Below are 14,192 nucleotides of genomic sequence, written 5' to 3'. Positions count from 1 at the left end.
GAGCGTGTGTTTTCTAGTAGGAAGTCATCAGTGTATAAGCATCTTGCATCTCGTCCTGATTGCTGCAAGGTTTATTCTGATTCTTCTTTTTCTGTTTTGTGCCGTGCTCGTCATGGTTATAAGTTGCAGTTGAATGTGTTAGAAGCTGTTTGTCAACGTATTCATAAGCCTAATCTGTGTGTCCAGAAGGACAGCATTATTCGTTTGAAATTGTTTTAGTAGCAGCTTGTTCTGTCTGTTTGGCTCTGGTTGGCCATGGTGCCATATTTTGTGTCACAGTATACTAGTAGTCCTTACAAGTTTGTTAAGTGCTTTCGCAGTTTTTCCTGTTATTACCTTGGTGCTAGGATTATCATTGTTCATAGGTGTTGTTTCTTCTCACTCCATTTCTTTTTATTAGTATCTTTCTGGATTGTTTTTCATTAGTACAACGTAGCTTCCTGAGGAGTGTTGTGCGAAAACTACTTGTAGTTCGAAGTACAATTTTTGTTCATCATTTCTTCCATATCACATTTTTTCTTTCTTCCATATTCTTCACTGCCTTCGTATTAGGCCCCAGCGGCAAATGCTAGCACCCAAAGAAGCATAAAAGGGCCTTTTTGTGACTCCACACCATGCTAGCATAAACGGCAGTTTTTACCGGCATCCGATACATTTTTGCCAATTTTGGCATTCTGGATGTGGAATTCGGTCTAGATTACACTATGAAACTAGTATTACGGTACTACCACATTGATAATTGCATGCACTACATTCAATTTGTTTGCATTACCTAGTTGTGACCAAAACCCACATTGCCATTGGTACTTCTTGGTATTTGCTCTTTTGTATTGCAAATATTTCCATAGCAACATGATGCCAACATCGCACCTTTAAAAACTCTTTTTACAGACCTGCTTTGTGAGAATTCATAAATAGCACGAAACACCGTTTTCAACCCAAATGTTTCACCATTACCATTAATAGGTAGCATAATTCGTGTTGTCTAGCATCCAAACTAGCATCTTTCTGAGTTGTCAGCTAGCATCCCAAAAAGCATCTTGGCAACATTTAGCTAGCATCTGCCGCTGGGGCCTACTTCGTATCCAATACAATGAAAGCCTTTGTGAAAATGTCGGTTCAGCTCGTTCTGTTGATCGCAATTCTGAAATGATAATAATTATTATTAATTAATAATAGCTATGAAAAGTATGAATGCCGCAGACATCACCACGCAACATGACAATTTGTTCAAGGTTTGGTTTTGTGTGTTTCCAAAATCGATTTTCACGTTCCGATCATCAGTGGAAATACGGAACTAAAGAGATCAAGGGAAAAACAAAGGTTAAAAATCCAAAGAAGTGTGACACATGACGGGTAACTTGTGGTAAGTATTACAAAAGGTGAGGACTAAAATAAAGAGTAAGTGTGACAAACGGGCATGAACAGTGCAGAAACAACTCATGAACACGGGGCGCAAACTCACGAAAATAACCTAAGTGCTAAAACATGTTCTTTTTGCTTACACAAATCGGGCTTATGCGTATGAATACAAACAGGTTCAAGGACCTTCAACTGCTGGACATAACGGGCACGACACAGTACAGAGAAGTGGGAATCATCATACACACTCAAACAATCGGGACGAGATAACAAATGCAAGTACACAGCTGACTTCTTACGAATTTCACCCTCATCAGCTCCATCACCTTCCCTGCCACCTGACTCCTCCTCGTCCGTTTTATCACCATAACCACCAGCAAGTTACCCGTCATGTGTCACACTTCTTTGGATTTTTAACCTTTGTTTTTCCCTTGATCTCTTTAGTTGCAGCCAACCGTGCCTTCCCATCCATCGCTTGGAAGAGACATTCCCTTGTGTCCCGTTTCTGCATGTTTAATTGTCTAATCATGCCCATTCTGTTATTATAATTGTGCCCTTTGGACATTGTCCAAAGCCCTTTCCTCCAAATTGGATACAATGTCATGTATATGGCATAGGAAAAAGCTGAACTTTCTCATGAATATCCACCATCCTCATCACATCACCAATAATCACCTGTACTCCCAAACCAATAGCATCCCTATTACCTCTATTTGCAGAGAACGTCGACTTCTGTGGTTTGGCCACGTTGTCCGACAAGGCCCTCACTCTCCATCATACCAGGCGCTGATGTTAGCCACTGACACCTCTGACATCAAGAAGCCACGGAGACGCCCCCTCCCCCCCCCCCAATGCGTTGGATGAACAATGTCCGAAAGGATCTCAAGAGTGTCGAACCTACCATCAGCAACGCCCAGAGTGCCAGACCCAAGCTCATGACCGTAAACAATGGCAAGAAACTGTCAACAGATGCGTTAGCTCATGCTTTGGGTGACATGCGAAACTGTATATTATTATTATTTGGTCGTCTGTGTGACAGGCGTATGATCGTGCTGTATAGAGACGAGGGACTTGCCGCCGTCCGTAGTGTCTCTGCACGCGATGTTGACTTCCTCGACGTTACATTTCATTCACCAACTAGCCGATTTAGTGCGTATCGGAAGCCGAACGACCCCCCCCCCCCTCTACGTGCACCGACCGTCACTCTAACCACCCCCTGTCATTCTCAAGAGTCTGCCAGTTGGGATCAATATACGTCTGTCGGACATATCATGTGACGAGGCCGCATTCTCAGAGGCGAAGAGCGTTGTACAATAACGCACTGGAGGTCGGCGGCTACGCCGAGCGAGTCGAGTACTCTGAGAGAAAGAGACCAGCAGGTAAAAAGAAGAAAAGATCAAGAAAATCAACATGTATGATCTGGTTCAATCCCCCTTTAGCCTGAATGTATCTACTGACGTGGCACGTTGCTTCCTGAAGGCAGTTGACAGACATTGCCCAAAGAAGTCACCATTCCACAAGATCTTCAACAGGAATAATGCCAAGGTCAGCTATTCCACAATGCCGAATATGCAGTCGATTATCCGGGGCCACAACAACCGAATCTCGAAAGAGGATAGCAATGACTAGCAGCCGGCAGAGGCCAAGTCATGCAACTGCCGAATCAAGCCAGAATGCCCCGTGCACGGGCAGCGTCTCGATAGCAGCATAGATTACCGCGCCGATGGGAATATCGACACAGTTGATAAGAAATTCTACCATGGCCTAACCGAGAACACGTTCAAGCAACGATACAACGGCCACATCACCATATTCCGGCATGAGCTGTATGAGAAGAACACGGAGCTGTCCAAGCATGTGTATAAGGTGAAGAGGGCAGGCAAGCCGCACCCAATTGCATGGTCCACCGCTCGATCTGCAAGGGCTTACTCCAGCTCAAGCAAGAGGTGTGATCTTTGCCTCACGGAGAAGCTCTTCATCGCCAGTGCAGACAAAGCCAGATGCCTAAACGAGCGATCTGAGCTTGTGTCGTAGTGCCGCCATTTATTTATTTATTTATTTATTCAACATCTCCTGGCCCGTCCGAAGACTGCCAATAAACATGAGAGGTCAGGTGATAGCCAACCACGGCAAGCTAAAAGGGAGAAAAAGAAAGATGCTGTCAGAGAGGGAAAGGAGATAGGGAGAGAAAAAAGAAAGGGAGGCACATTAGTAATACATGGGATCACTTCGGATGAGACAGTGTGGAAAGCTGGACTTTGAATTTCCTGATATCCTGGCATGTCTTAATGCTAGTAGGCAGGTTAGACCAAAGGGAGTATGCTGAGAAGAAAGGGGATTTCAAAAACAGAGAGGCACTAGCTCGGGGCAGTGATAAGGCATTGCGTGTTGGTCTAGTGGTAACAAACCAGTTGTACTTGGCAATATGTTTCGGGACTTGGGCTAGGAAGATTTTTTGCACAAGGATACAAAGATGCTGCTGATGTCGGGCGAGAAGAGGGTGCGTGGAAGCAAGTTTATAAAGACAAAGGGAGGCAAATGTTTGGTCTTTTCGAAACAGAATTTTCAGAAGCAAGCGTTGATGTACTTCCAGTCTGTGGAGTAAAGTCTGAGACAACCCGCACCAAGCTATATCGCAATAGTCAAATATAGGCAAAATGTACGACTTAAAGAACAATTTTCTGCAGTTATCATTCAAGTGTTGGCAGTGGGGTTGTAGCATACCTAAGGACGCACTCGCACGCTTGCACACAGACTGGACTTGTGGAGACCAGGAGAGTTGGCGGTCGAGAATAACGCCCAGGTGCCATGAGAACAAATATTACACTACACTGTACTTTTCAAATATTTTCACCTGATCCTAGCAGAATATCGCTTAGTTAATAATATGTATACACAGAAAACTAACCCTTTCTCTCCACAGCTATAGACGTTAGGCCAGGTAACATCTCTTGTCAAGCTTTGTCACCTGATTCCACAAGAATATCACGTGACAATGCACAGATACCGCTTTCTCACACACTCTATATCGCGCTACATATCATATGGCAATTGTTATGCTGGGCTTGCCACATTCATAGTACATGTATTTAGCAGCACTCTCACGGCAGGGTCAGTACCAATTTTCGTCTGATGATCGATTTAGTTCGTGAAACTCAGAATTACGAAACCGCAACTGCTCGTTCTTCTGTCTGTGTATTCCGCTCTTTGCATTCGGAAAATTGAGCCCTCTACGGACGGGGGATGAACCGCACATGGAGATAAATAGACAGATATATAGAGAGGAGAGGAGAGAGAGAGAGAGAGAGAGAGAGAGAGAGAGAGAGAGAGAGAGAGAGAGAGAGAGAGAGAGAGAGAGAGAGACAGACAGAGAGAGAGAGAGAGGGAGAGAGAGAGAGAAAGGGAGGGAGAGAGAGAGAGAGAGAGAGAGAGAGAGAGAGAGAGAGAGAGAGAGAGGGAGAGAGAGAGAGAGAGAGAGAGAGAGAGAGAGGGAGAGAGAGAGAGAGGGAGAGAGTAAGAGAGAGAGAGAGAGAGAGAGAGAGAGAGAGAGAGAGAGAGAGAGAGAGGGAGAGAGAGAGAGAGGGAGAGAGAGAGAGAGAGAGAGAGAGAGAGAGAGAGAGAGAGAGAGAGAGAGAGAGAGAGAGAGGGAGAGAGAGAGATAGATGGAGCTAGGCGTCAGGTTGTTGAATGTTTCAATACCCTTTTTCAGTTTTGTGCCTTGTTGCAGAATGGCAAAGAATCAATGTCAGAGTGATCCAACTGCGATAAACACAGCGAGCTTTTCACGAGGGCATAATTATAACATTGACGCTAACGAGAAGGAGTGCTCAACCAAGCCAGGACGAGGGAACGTAGTAGTTCTGACGTAAGAATCTCATTTTCTTTGACTTATCTGGAAGAGAGCTGTGAGAATGTGTAGTTAACCCCTAAGATGATAAGATCATGCATGTATATGATTGTACAGGGCATATCAGAAAGTTGAAATTGAGAGGTATTTTAGTATTTACCACTGTCTCTCGTTCATAATATGATTCATATGGCGCATGACCGGGGCCCTGTAACAGTCCAACTAACTTCAGTAGTCATTCTTGGAATAAGCAATGATCCTTGCCATAATGCATTCTTATATACATGAACAAGCAATGATGGACATAACACCTAACAGCAGCAGCGTGATAATAGCAGGTGATAAGTGTATCCTATTCCTAGTGTTAGTAGTAACAGTGAATCTGTTACACCATTCCCCCCTCTTTTGGTTTGGGTGCTGACAAGCCCATGACATTTCTCTCTCTCCTCTTCTCTTCCTCTTTCATCGTCTTTCATCCCTCAGCCATGACTCGTAAGCTTCTGAGAGTCGCTACGTGGAATGTTCGTAGTTGTTCGTCCAATTTACAGCGAGAGCAGTTGGCTAGTTCGCTGAAAGCTCGCTCGGTTGATGTTTGTGCTGTTCAGGAAACTAAAATTATTGACGAATGCACGTGGAGTCTACCGTTCGGCTATAAGCTGCTTTCATTTCCCACAATAAACAGATACGGTGGACTAGGCCTGGCTATTGGCCCTCGCCTACTGCCGCACTTGTCGCGCTGGAGAGCGGTCTCTGACCGGCTCGGCTACGCTCTGTTTTCATTTCCGTCCCCGAACAAGAACTCAATGGCATACATCTCGGCGTACGCTCCAACTCTCCCAACGTCTGAGAAGACTCCCGCAGTACGACAGGAATTCTATGACTCGCTGCTCACTCTAATTCGTAGTTTTGCCAAGAGAACACTCGTGCTCGCGGGAGGCGACTTCAACGCTAAGGTCGGCCGCCGCCACGCATCCGACGCATACACTTGTTTAGGCAGGTGGGCGAACGGTCGAAGGAACTCGAACGGGGAAGCGCTGTTGGAGAGCTGTGAGGAAACCGGCATGCGACTCGCAAATACTACGTTTCAGCACCCTGCCAGACACATCACTACCTGGACTGGCACCATCCGACGTAATCAACAAAATGTAAATATCTATAACCAAATTGACTATGTGCTGATCCCAGACAAAATATGCCATGGACTGCAAGACAGTAGAGCTTATGCGGGATGTGAACTGGCATCTGATCACAAGATGGTGGTGACCACCATGGTGGAGCCATCAAGAGCCATCAGCAGCCACTACTGCAGTAAACAGAAGGAAGGTCGCATACCAATTGAAAAGCTCTCCACAAATTTCAGCCTTCAGCAAGTGTACAGAGACTCAATATCGCATGCAATACCCAGCCTGGACAGTGGCGTGACATGGGAAAAGCTTGCAGAGACTATCAAGTGCTCAGCGGAGGCTGTCCTGGGCAAAGACACCCGTGGAAGGCAGTCTTCCAGCTATGTCACCGATGACCCAACGATCAGTGATCTATCTACGCGCCAGAAACAATTACGAATCCAGATCAATGCAACACCAAATGTCGAGGAAAAAACTGCTCTGAAAACGCAAAGAAATCGCCTGCTCCATCGGCTGAGTGCTGCAGTCAAGCAATGTGAAGTAGACCGTCTGGAAGCCAAGGCAGTGGAAATAGAATGCATCAAAAACGACACCTCAAAAATGCATGCTTCTGTTGCTGCCCTCTGCAGGCCGAGAAGGTCTGGTATAGCTGTTGATGATGGGAACGGCGCAAGAATATGCAACCCAGCACAGCAAGCCAGGCGAGTCTCAGACCATTTTTGCGGGCAGTTCTCAGACTCTAGCAGTAAGCCGTTAAAGGAGGAAACAACAACTCTAACCAATAACATAACGACAGCAGAAGTGGCCTCTGCCATACGCAGACTGAAGAATGGCAAGTCACCAGGGCCAGATGGAATTCCCAATGAGATGCTTAAATATGCCTGCAATGAGCCTCTATGTACATCAATTGCTCACATCCTACAAACTTCTATAGAGTCGGCGACACCAGATTCTGCGATTGGTGCTGGCGTGCTGATACCTCTGCAGAAGCCGGGGAAACCCAAGGGTCCATGTAGCAGCCTTCGTCCAATTGTTCTTCTGAATTCAGTTAGAAAGATCCTGTCAAGTATCACACTGCGACGGATTCAACACCAGGTGGAACAGTACCTGCCATCCTCACAGAGTGCGTACAGACCAGGCCGGTCGACGAGTGATATTGTATTCACTCTTCGTATTCTCAGCAGTTTAGTAGAAAATAAGCAGTGGTCATTCAACAAGCTGGGCATCGACCTCTCCAAGGCCTTTGACACTCCGCATAGAAACAGCCTGCTTGAATCAATCCTCACTGCAGCGCCAGGCGTACCTGATGCTCGAGCCATGGTCTCACCGCTGCTTGTAGACACAACGCTCAGTGTTCGAGTATGCGGACAGACTGCAGACGCCTTTCAATCTGGCATTGGCACACCACAGGGAGATTGCCTGAGCCCTGTCCTGTTTACGTGCTACTTTGAACATGTTCTGCAGCAGCTGAGACATCAGTTCCGAAGAGAAAGTACAGGCCTAGCACCGTCTATCCCTGAACTTCAGTACGCAGATGATCTTGACTTCCTCGATGAAAATGACCAAAATCTTGAACAAACCCATGACGTATGCGTGCTGAAGATGCCAGAACACCAATTGATGGTCAACGGCGCGAAAACTGAACGGACCCACTTCTACCTCGATGCAGACCTGGAAAAAAGAGGGAAAGAAGAATGGCAGATGGCAAAGTCGGTTGGATCGAGAGCTGGTACTGCCGAGGACATCAAAAACCGAATGGTTCTGGCATCGCAGTCATTTGGCCGGATGCAAAGCCTTTTACAGTCATCAGGGATCTCCCTAACGTTGAAGCTGAGGCTGTACAATTGCTACGTTCTAAGCATTTTGCTTTACAACTGCGCTACCTGGGGCCTCACTGAGGCACTCAGAACGTCTCTGGACGTTTGCCACCGCCGTCACCTCCGCTCGCTACTCCGTATAAAGTATCCAAATATAATCAAAAACACGGAACTCTACAACCGCTGTCGCACCCAACCCATCTCCAAGGAGATCGCGGCGAGGCGATGGAGCTTCCTGGGGCATGTGCTCCGGATGCCATCAGGGGCACCGCCACAGGTCGCTCTCGATTTTGCTGCTTCTGGTGCCTTGCGGGGAAGGATAGGCAGACCAAGAACAACACTGCTAACCACTCTCTCACTGGATTGTCGGGAGAAGCTGGGGCTTGTGCTTCTGTCGCGACCTGGCCTAGCCCAGCTTCGGAAGGTGGCGTATGATAAATGCCGATGGAATTCATTGCGAAACAGCACTGTTAATTAGCCTGGCCATAATAATACGATTACATCTGACATGCTTGCCTGCCTACTTGTGCGCACGCATGCATTCTTGCCGGAGATGTCTACCTGTGGCGACAATAATGTTTTCATGGACTGATCTTCTTTTTTAGTGTTTGCACACTCTTGGCTGCTGCTGCTGTGGCGCTTTTGTATTTACATGCTGCTGCGCTCTGTACGGCTGCACTAGCCGTGTTAACTGTCGTACCCAGATGCACACATTCAATCCCTGGCTATGCTTTGGAATTGTTTTCGTTGCCTATGTCCTCATCTCTCTTCGTTTTGTTTTCGCTGCCTGGGCTCTCATTTATCTTTGCGTGCTTGCTTGCTTGTATTGCTGAGGGAACATATGCTGGTTTGTATTCGTGGGTCCCCATGGTGCATGGGCCACGCGTACTCATCCGGCGGATATGTGTGAATAATAATAATAATAATTCCCCCCTCTCAACTGTCAGAACAGTACCAATTCGAAGGAACAGTTATGGTAACTAATGATCATGCATGGATATGTGGAATGCATGGTAGCCGAAAACAACACTGATGAACTCAAGATCCAGTGCATGTCCTCTGCAAATAACGCCTGGCTGGCAGGGAAGCACTATCCTAATCATGCAGAATGCTACATTTCTATTGCAACACGGAGAACTAGCAATACAACTGTGGCTGCCAATTAAATAGCAATTTTATGAAAAACGGTCCAGGTAGGTTTTCAGCGGAATAATAGCGTGTCCTGCTTCATCCATCAAGTATTCCTCCGGCTCCCAGGTGGCATCTCGGTAGCCCTTCCATTTCACTAGGTACTGCGTGCGCCGTCCTCTCTTCTTGTGCGACAACACCTTTTCGACAATGTACCGCGTATGGCCATCCGCATCGGTTAGGGGTGGAGGTGCCGGCTGAGTACGGCCCGGTATCTCATTGCCATGGTACAGCTTGAGGGCAGCAATATTGAACACTGGATGGGCCCGAATGATTCTTGGAAGAGCTAATCTGTACGCATTCGGGGCCACTTTCTTCTGCACCTTGAACGGCCCATACCACTTGAGCCTTAATTTGTGTGAAGGCCTGTCTCGTTCCTCGGGCGTCAGCAGGAAGTCCCTGAAGACCAACACCTCATCCCCCTCCTTCAGGGCGTCCTCCACCCGTCCTCGATCCGCATACAATGATTGCCGGGCCTGCGCCGCCACGATGGCATCCTGTGCCTCACGTAGTGCCTCTACGCGGCCATCCAGCCATGACAGCGGACCATTCGTGTCCATGCCAGCTCCAGCTTTCTGCTTCGTCAATAAGCTCGAGGGAGTAACTGGATGGCATCCATGGTTGAGGAAAAATGGCGTGTTACCTGTTGACGCTTGATCGGCATTGTTGATCGCAAACTCACATAGCGATAGGAGTTCATCCCAATTGTTTTGCCTATGGTTGACGAAAGCTCTTAGCGTATCCTCAATGACGCGGTTCACACGCTCAGTCATGCCATCGGTCTGCGGGTGGTTGGCCGTGCTCATTTTTAGCTCCACGCCAAGAATACTGAAAACCTCCTTGAAGAACGCCGACGTGAATCGCGGATCTCGATCACAAACTATCGTTTTGCTCAAGCCATGGGCAGCAAACACATGATCCACGTACAATCGGGCTGCCTCCTTAGAGTCAACATGAACAGTCGTCGGGATCAGGTGCACATACTTCGTCAGACGGTCCACAAAGGTTAGAATGGCGCTATGTCCTCGGCAGGTCAGCGGCAGTGCCATGATGAAATCCATGCTGATGTCTGTCCAGGGCTGTTCGGGGACTGGAAGGGACTGCAACAGTCCTGCCTTGGTCTGGCTACCCTTTGCGCGTTGGCACCGGTCGCAAGATTTAACGAAGTCCTTCACAGTACTTCTCATGCCTGGCCAATAGAAGTATCTGCTCAGCTTCAGGTAGGTCCTGTCTCTCCCCGGATGGCCGGCCGTCAGGCAATCATGATTCTGTTTGAGCAGTTGCAGCCGTACCGGACCGCGAGGAATGCAGAGGCGAGCATCGCCCGATGTTACTAGGTACAGCCGCCGGTCCACACTGTTCCAGACGTATCGCTCATGCATGGCGTCTTCGCTGCAAGCCATCAAGCGCTTGATTACTGGCGAAAGCTCTGGGTCACTATCATACCCTGCTGAGATCTGATTCGCAATTCCTTGATTCACATCCAGAGAGAACTCGATTCCATTCAGTTCCAAGTCTGGTCGACGTGACAACGGGTCTGCTATGTTACACTTCCCTGGCTTGTGATGTACGGTGTAGTCATAGTCGGCCAGGAATTCAATCCATCGAGCCTCTCTCTTGGTTAAGTTTGGTTTGGTCCTGAGGTAGACAACTCCCATGTTGTCGGTGTAGAGTTGAAAGTGGCGAAATAGGTAGACTCGCCAGCACTGCAGGGCGTACACTACAGCCAAAGTTTCTCGCTCGGCGGCCGTGTAATTCCGTTCGGCAGAAGACAGCTTTCGGCTCACGTAAGCCACAGGATGCCAGGACTGGTCCTCTGCGTTAAGACTCCTGCCACAGCAAAGTCACTTGCGTCAGTCTCAACGCGGAAATCCTGACTGACGTTTGCTAGTCGCAACACTGGTGCATCCAGCAGAGCAGACTTCAATCGCTCAAATGCCTCCTGTCGAGTCTGATTCCACTCGAAGCGCACATGTTTCCCTGTCAGTTCCTCCAGGGGTTTGGAGATGGCCGAGAAATGGTTAATGAACCTTCGAAAGTAATTAGCGAATCCAAGAAACTGTCTTACGTGCGTGACCGTCGTCGGGATAGGCCAGTTATGCACGGCCTTGATCTTCTCTGGATCTGGAGAAATGCATTGGCCGTCTATCCGGTGCCCAAGAAACAGAACGTCTGTCCGGCCGAATTCACATTTAGACGGTTTGCAATATAGCTCATTCCTCCTGAGGGCGTTTAAGATGGTTCTGACATGATCGAGGTGCTCTTCCCATGATTTGCTGAATATGATGATATCGTCTAGAAACACCACAACGAATTTACGCAGGTATGGCTGGAGGACACTGTTCATCAAGGTTTGGAATGTTGCCGGGGCATTTGTTAGGCCGAAACCCATCACTGTGAACTGAAAGTGACCGAATGGGGTATTTATTGCTGTCTTCGGAATATCTGTTTCTTCTATTCGAATCTGATTGTAACCGGACCTCAGATCTAGCTTGGTGAAATACGCACTGCCTTGGACGGTATCAAAGAGGTCGTCAATATTCGGTAGGCATGCCTTGTTCTTAATGGTTATGCGGTTTAGCTCACGCCAGTCGCATACCATTCGAAGTGTTCCATCCGCTTTCTTTACGAAGAACACAGGGGCTCCGTATGGGGATTTGCTGGGCTGGATGAATCCTCTACGGAGCAGCTCGATGAGCTGAGCTTGAAGCTCATCCATCTCTGGTTTTGGTAGACGATATGCTGCACTATAGCTCATTCCTCCTGAGGGCGTTTAAGATGGTTCTGACATGATCGAGGTGCTCTTCCCATGATTTGCTGAATATGAGGATATCGTCTAGAAACACCACAACGAATTTACGCAGGTATGGCTGGAGGACACTGTTCATCAAGGTTTGGAATGTTGCCGGGGCATTTGTTAGGCCGAAACCCATCACTGTGAACTGAAAGTGACCGAATGGGGTATTTATTGCTGTCTTCGGAAAATCTGTTTCTTTTATTCGAATCTGATTGTAACCGGACCTCAGATCTAGCTTGGTGAAATACGCACTGCCTTGGACGGTATCAAAGAGGTCGTCAATATTCGGTAGGCATGCCTTGTTCTTAATGGTTATGCGGTTTAGCTCACGCCAGTCGCATACCATTCGAAGTGTTCCATCCGCTTTCTTTACGAAGAACACAGGGGCTCCGTATGGGGATTTGCTGGGCTGGATGAATCCTCTACGGAGCAGCTCGGTGAGCTGAGCTTGAAGCTCATCCATCTCTGGTTTTGGTAGACGATATGCTGCACGAGATGGCGGTTTAGCTCCTTCTTCCGTTTTTATCTCGTGATCTGCGCCTCTTCTGGGTGGCAGCTTGTTTGGAAGCTCATCGGGAAAGACGTCCCCGAACTCCTTCAGCAGGTCCTTGAAATCCTTCTGATCCTCCCTACCCGGACTATCCACCGTCTGTGGCTCGTCCGGATCTGCTGTCACATACGCTAGGATTCCTTCTGCGCCACCTCTCATTGCATGCCTAGCCTGCTTCCCTGAGATGAGGAACGTCTCGATCAGTGGGTTGGATTTGTCCGTGCCATCACTTTCACTCGGTTGACAGATGATGGATCCACCCTCCAGCTTGATTTCATTGGTACGAAAATTGATCTGTGGGTTCGTCCGGGTCAGCCATGGTTTGCCGAGGATCACGTCATACCGCGTCATAGGGAATACTAGGAACTGTTGGTGCTCGCTAAAGTCGCCGACTACGGTCTTCAAGCTGTCCGTTTTCGTAATAGGCTGTGAGCGGACCGATCCATCAGCAAGTGTGACGTTCAGGACGTCGCTACTGGTTGTTGTGGAGATGTTGTGCTTCTTGACAAGGTCAGTTGAAATGAAGTCGTGGGTTGACCCAGAATCCAGTAGCATGGTAACGCGACGTCCATTTATCTTGCCAGGTCGTGTTCGTTGTCGGCGGAAATGCTCCCTGTGCTGGCGGTTACTTCATTAGGCCGGCCAACAGTATCAGGTGACGAATGCTTGACAGGCGAGGCTTGAATTTCGGTCTCCTCGAGGCGTGGTTCCTCATTTGCTAAGGGGCTGAATTTGTTCTGAACTTTGATTCGTGGCCTATTCCTGGGTGCTCTCGTGTTCGCCAGTAGTCGCACTCCCTTCCTTACTGGCGTCCATCGTTTAAAGAAGGCTTGCTTGTGGCGTTCCTCCCTCCTTCTGGACAGAATCTGGCAATATGGCCGGGTTTCCTGCAGGTGAAACACAGCCTTGAACGACCCTCTGGCTCCCTGGTTTCTCTCCCACCGGATGGTGTTGGTTGGCTTGACCAGGGTCCAGGCTGGCGCCTCTGATGCCCTGGTGCACGCACTGCCTTGGCGTAGCTTGCTTGGGCTAGCCGCATCGACTGGTCTGCTGAGACCGCAGCTCGTATGGCTTGGGCCAAATGTTGCGGATGCTCCCTAAGTACCTCACCGCTTAGGCCCTGAGCCAGCCCACGCGTGAACAAGATAGCTCTGGAGTGGTCATCAAGCTCGGGAACTTGTAAGCTAAGCCGCGAAAATTTGTTGATGTATTCGTCAAGAGTCTCATCTTGGTGAAGAGCGAATAAGTCGATGCGCGCCTGTTCCCTGTCATAAACCGGGCCGTACACTTCTCCCAGCTTGCTCTTCAGGTCTGGCCAGTCGGAAAACAGCGTGTTTGCCTCCTGAGAGGCGATAAACCAAAGACGAGCGTTGCCCTCCAGAAAACTCGCCGCGTAGCTCAAGCGCTCCTCCGCGTTGTCCAGCTGCAGGGACTTCATGGCGAGTTCGATGGCGAAGGCCCACTCCTTGAACTCTCTTGTATCTCCACGAAACACAGGCGGAGACTT

Source organism: Sycon ciliatum, chromosome 5 (assembly GCF_964019385.1).
Source record: "Sycon ciliatum chromosome 5, ocSycCili1.1, whole genome shotgun sequence".
NCBI lineage: Eukaryota > Metazoa > Porifera > Calcarea > Leucosolenida > Sycettidae > Sycon > Sycon ciliatum.
This window is presented reverse-complemented; position numbering follows the sequence as displayed.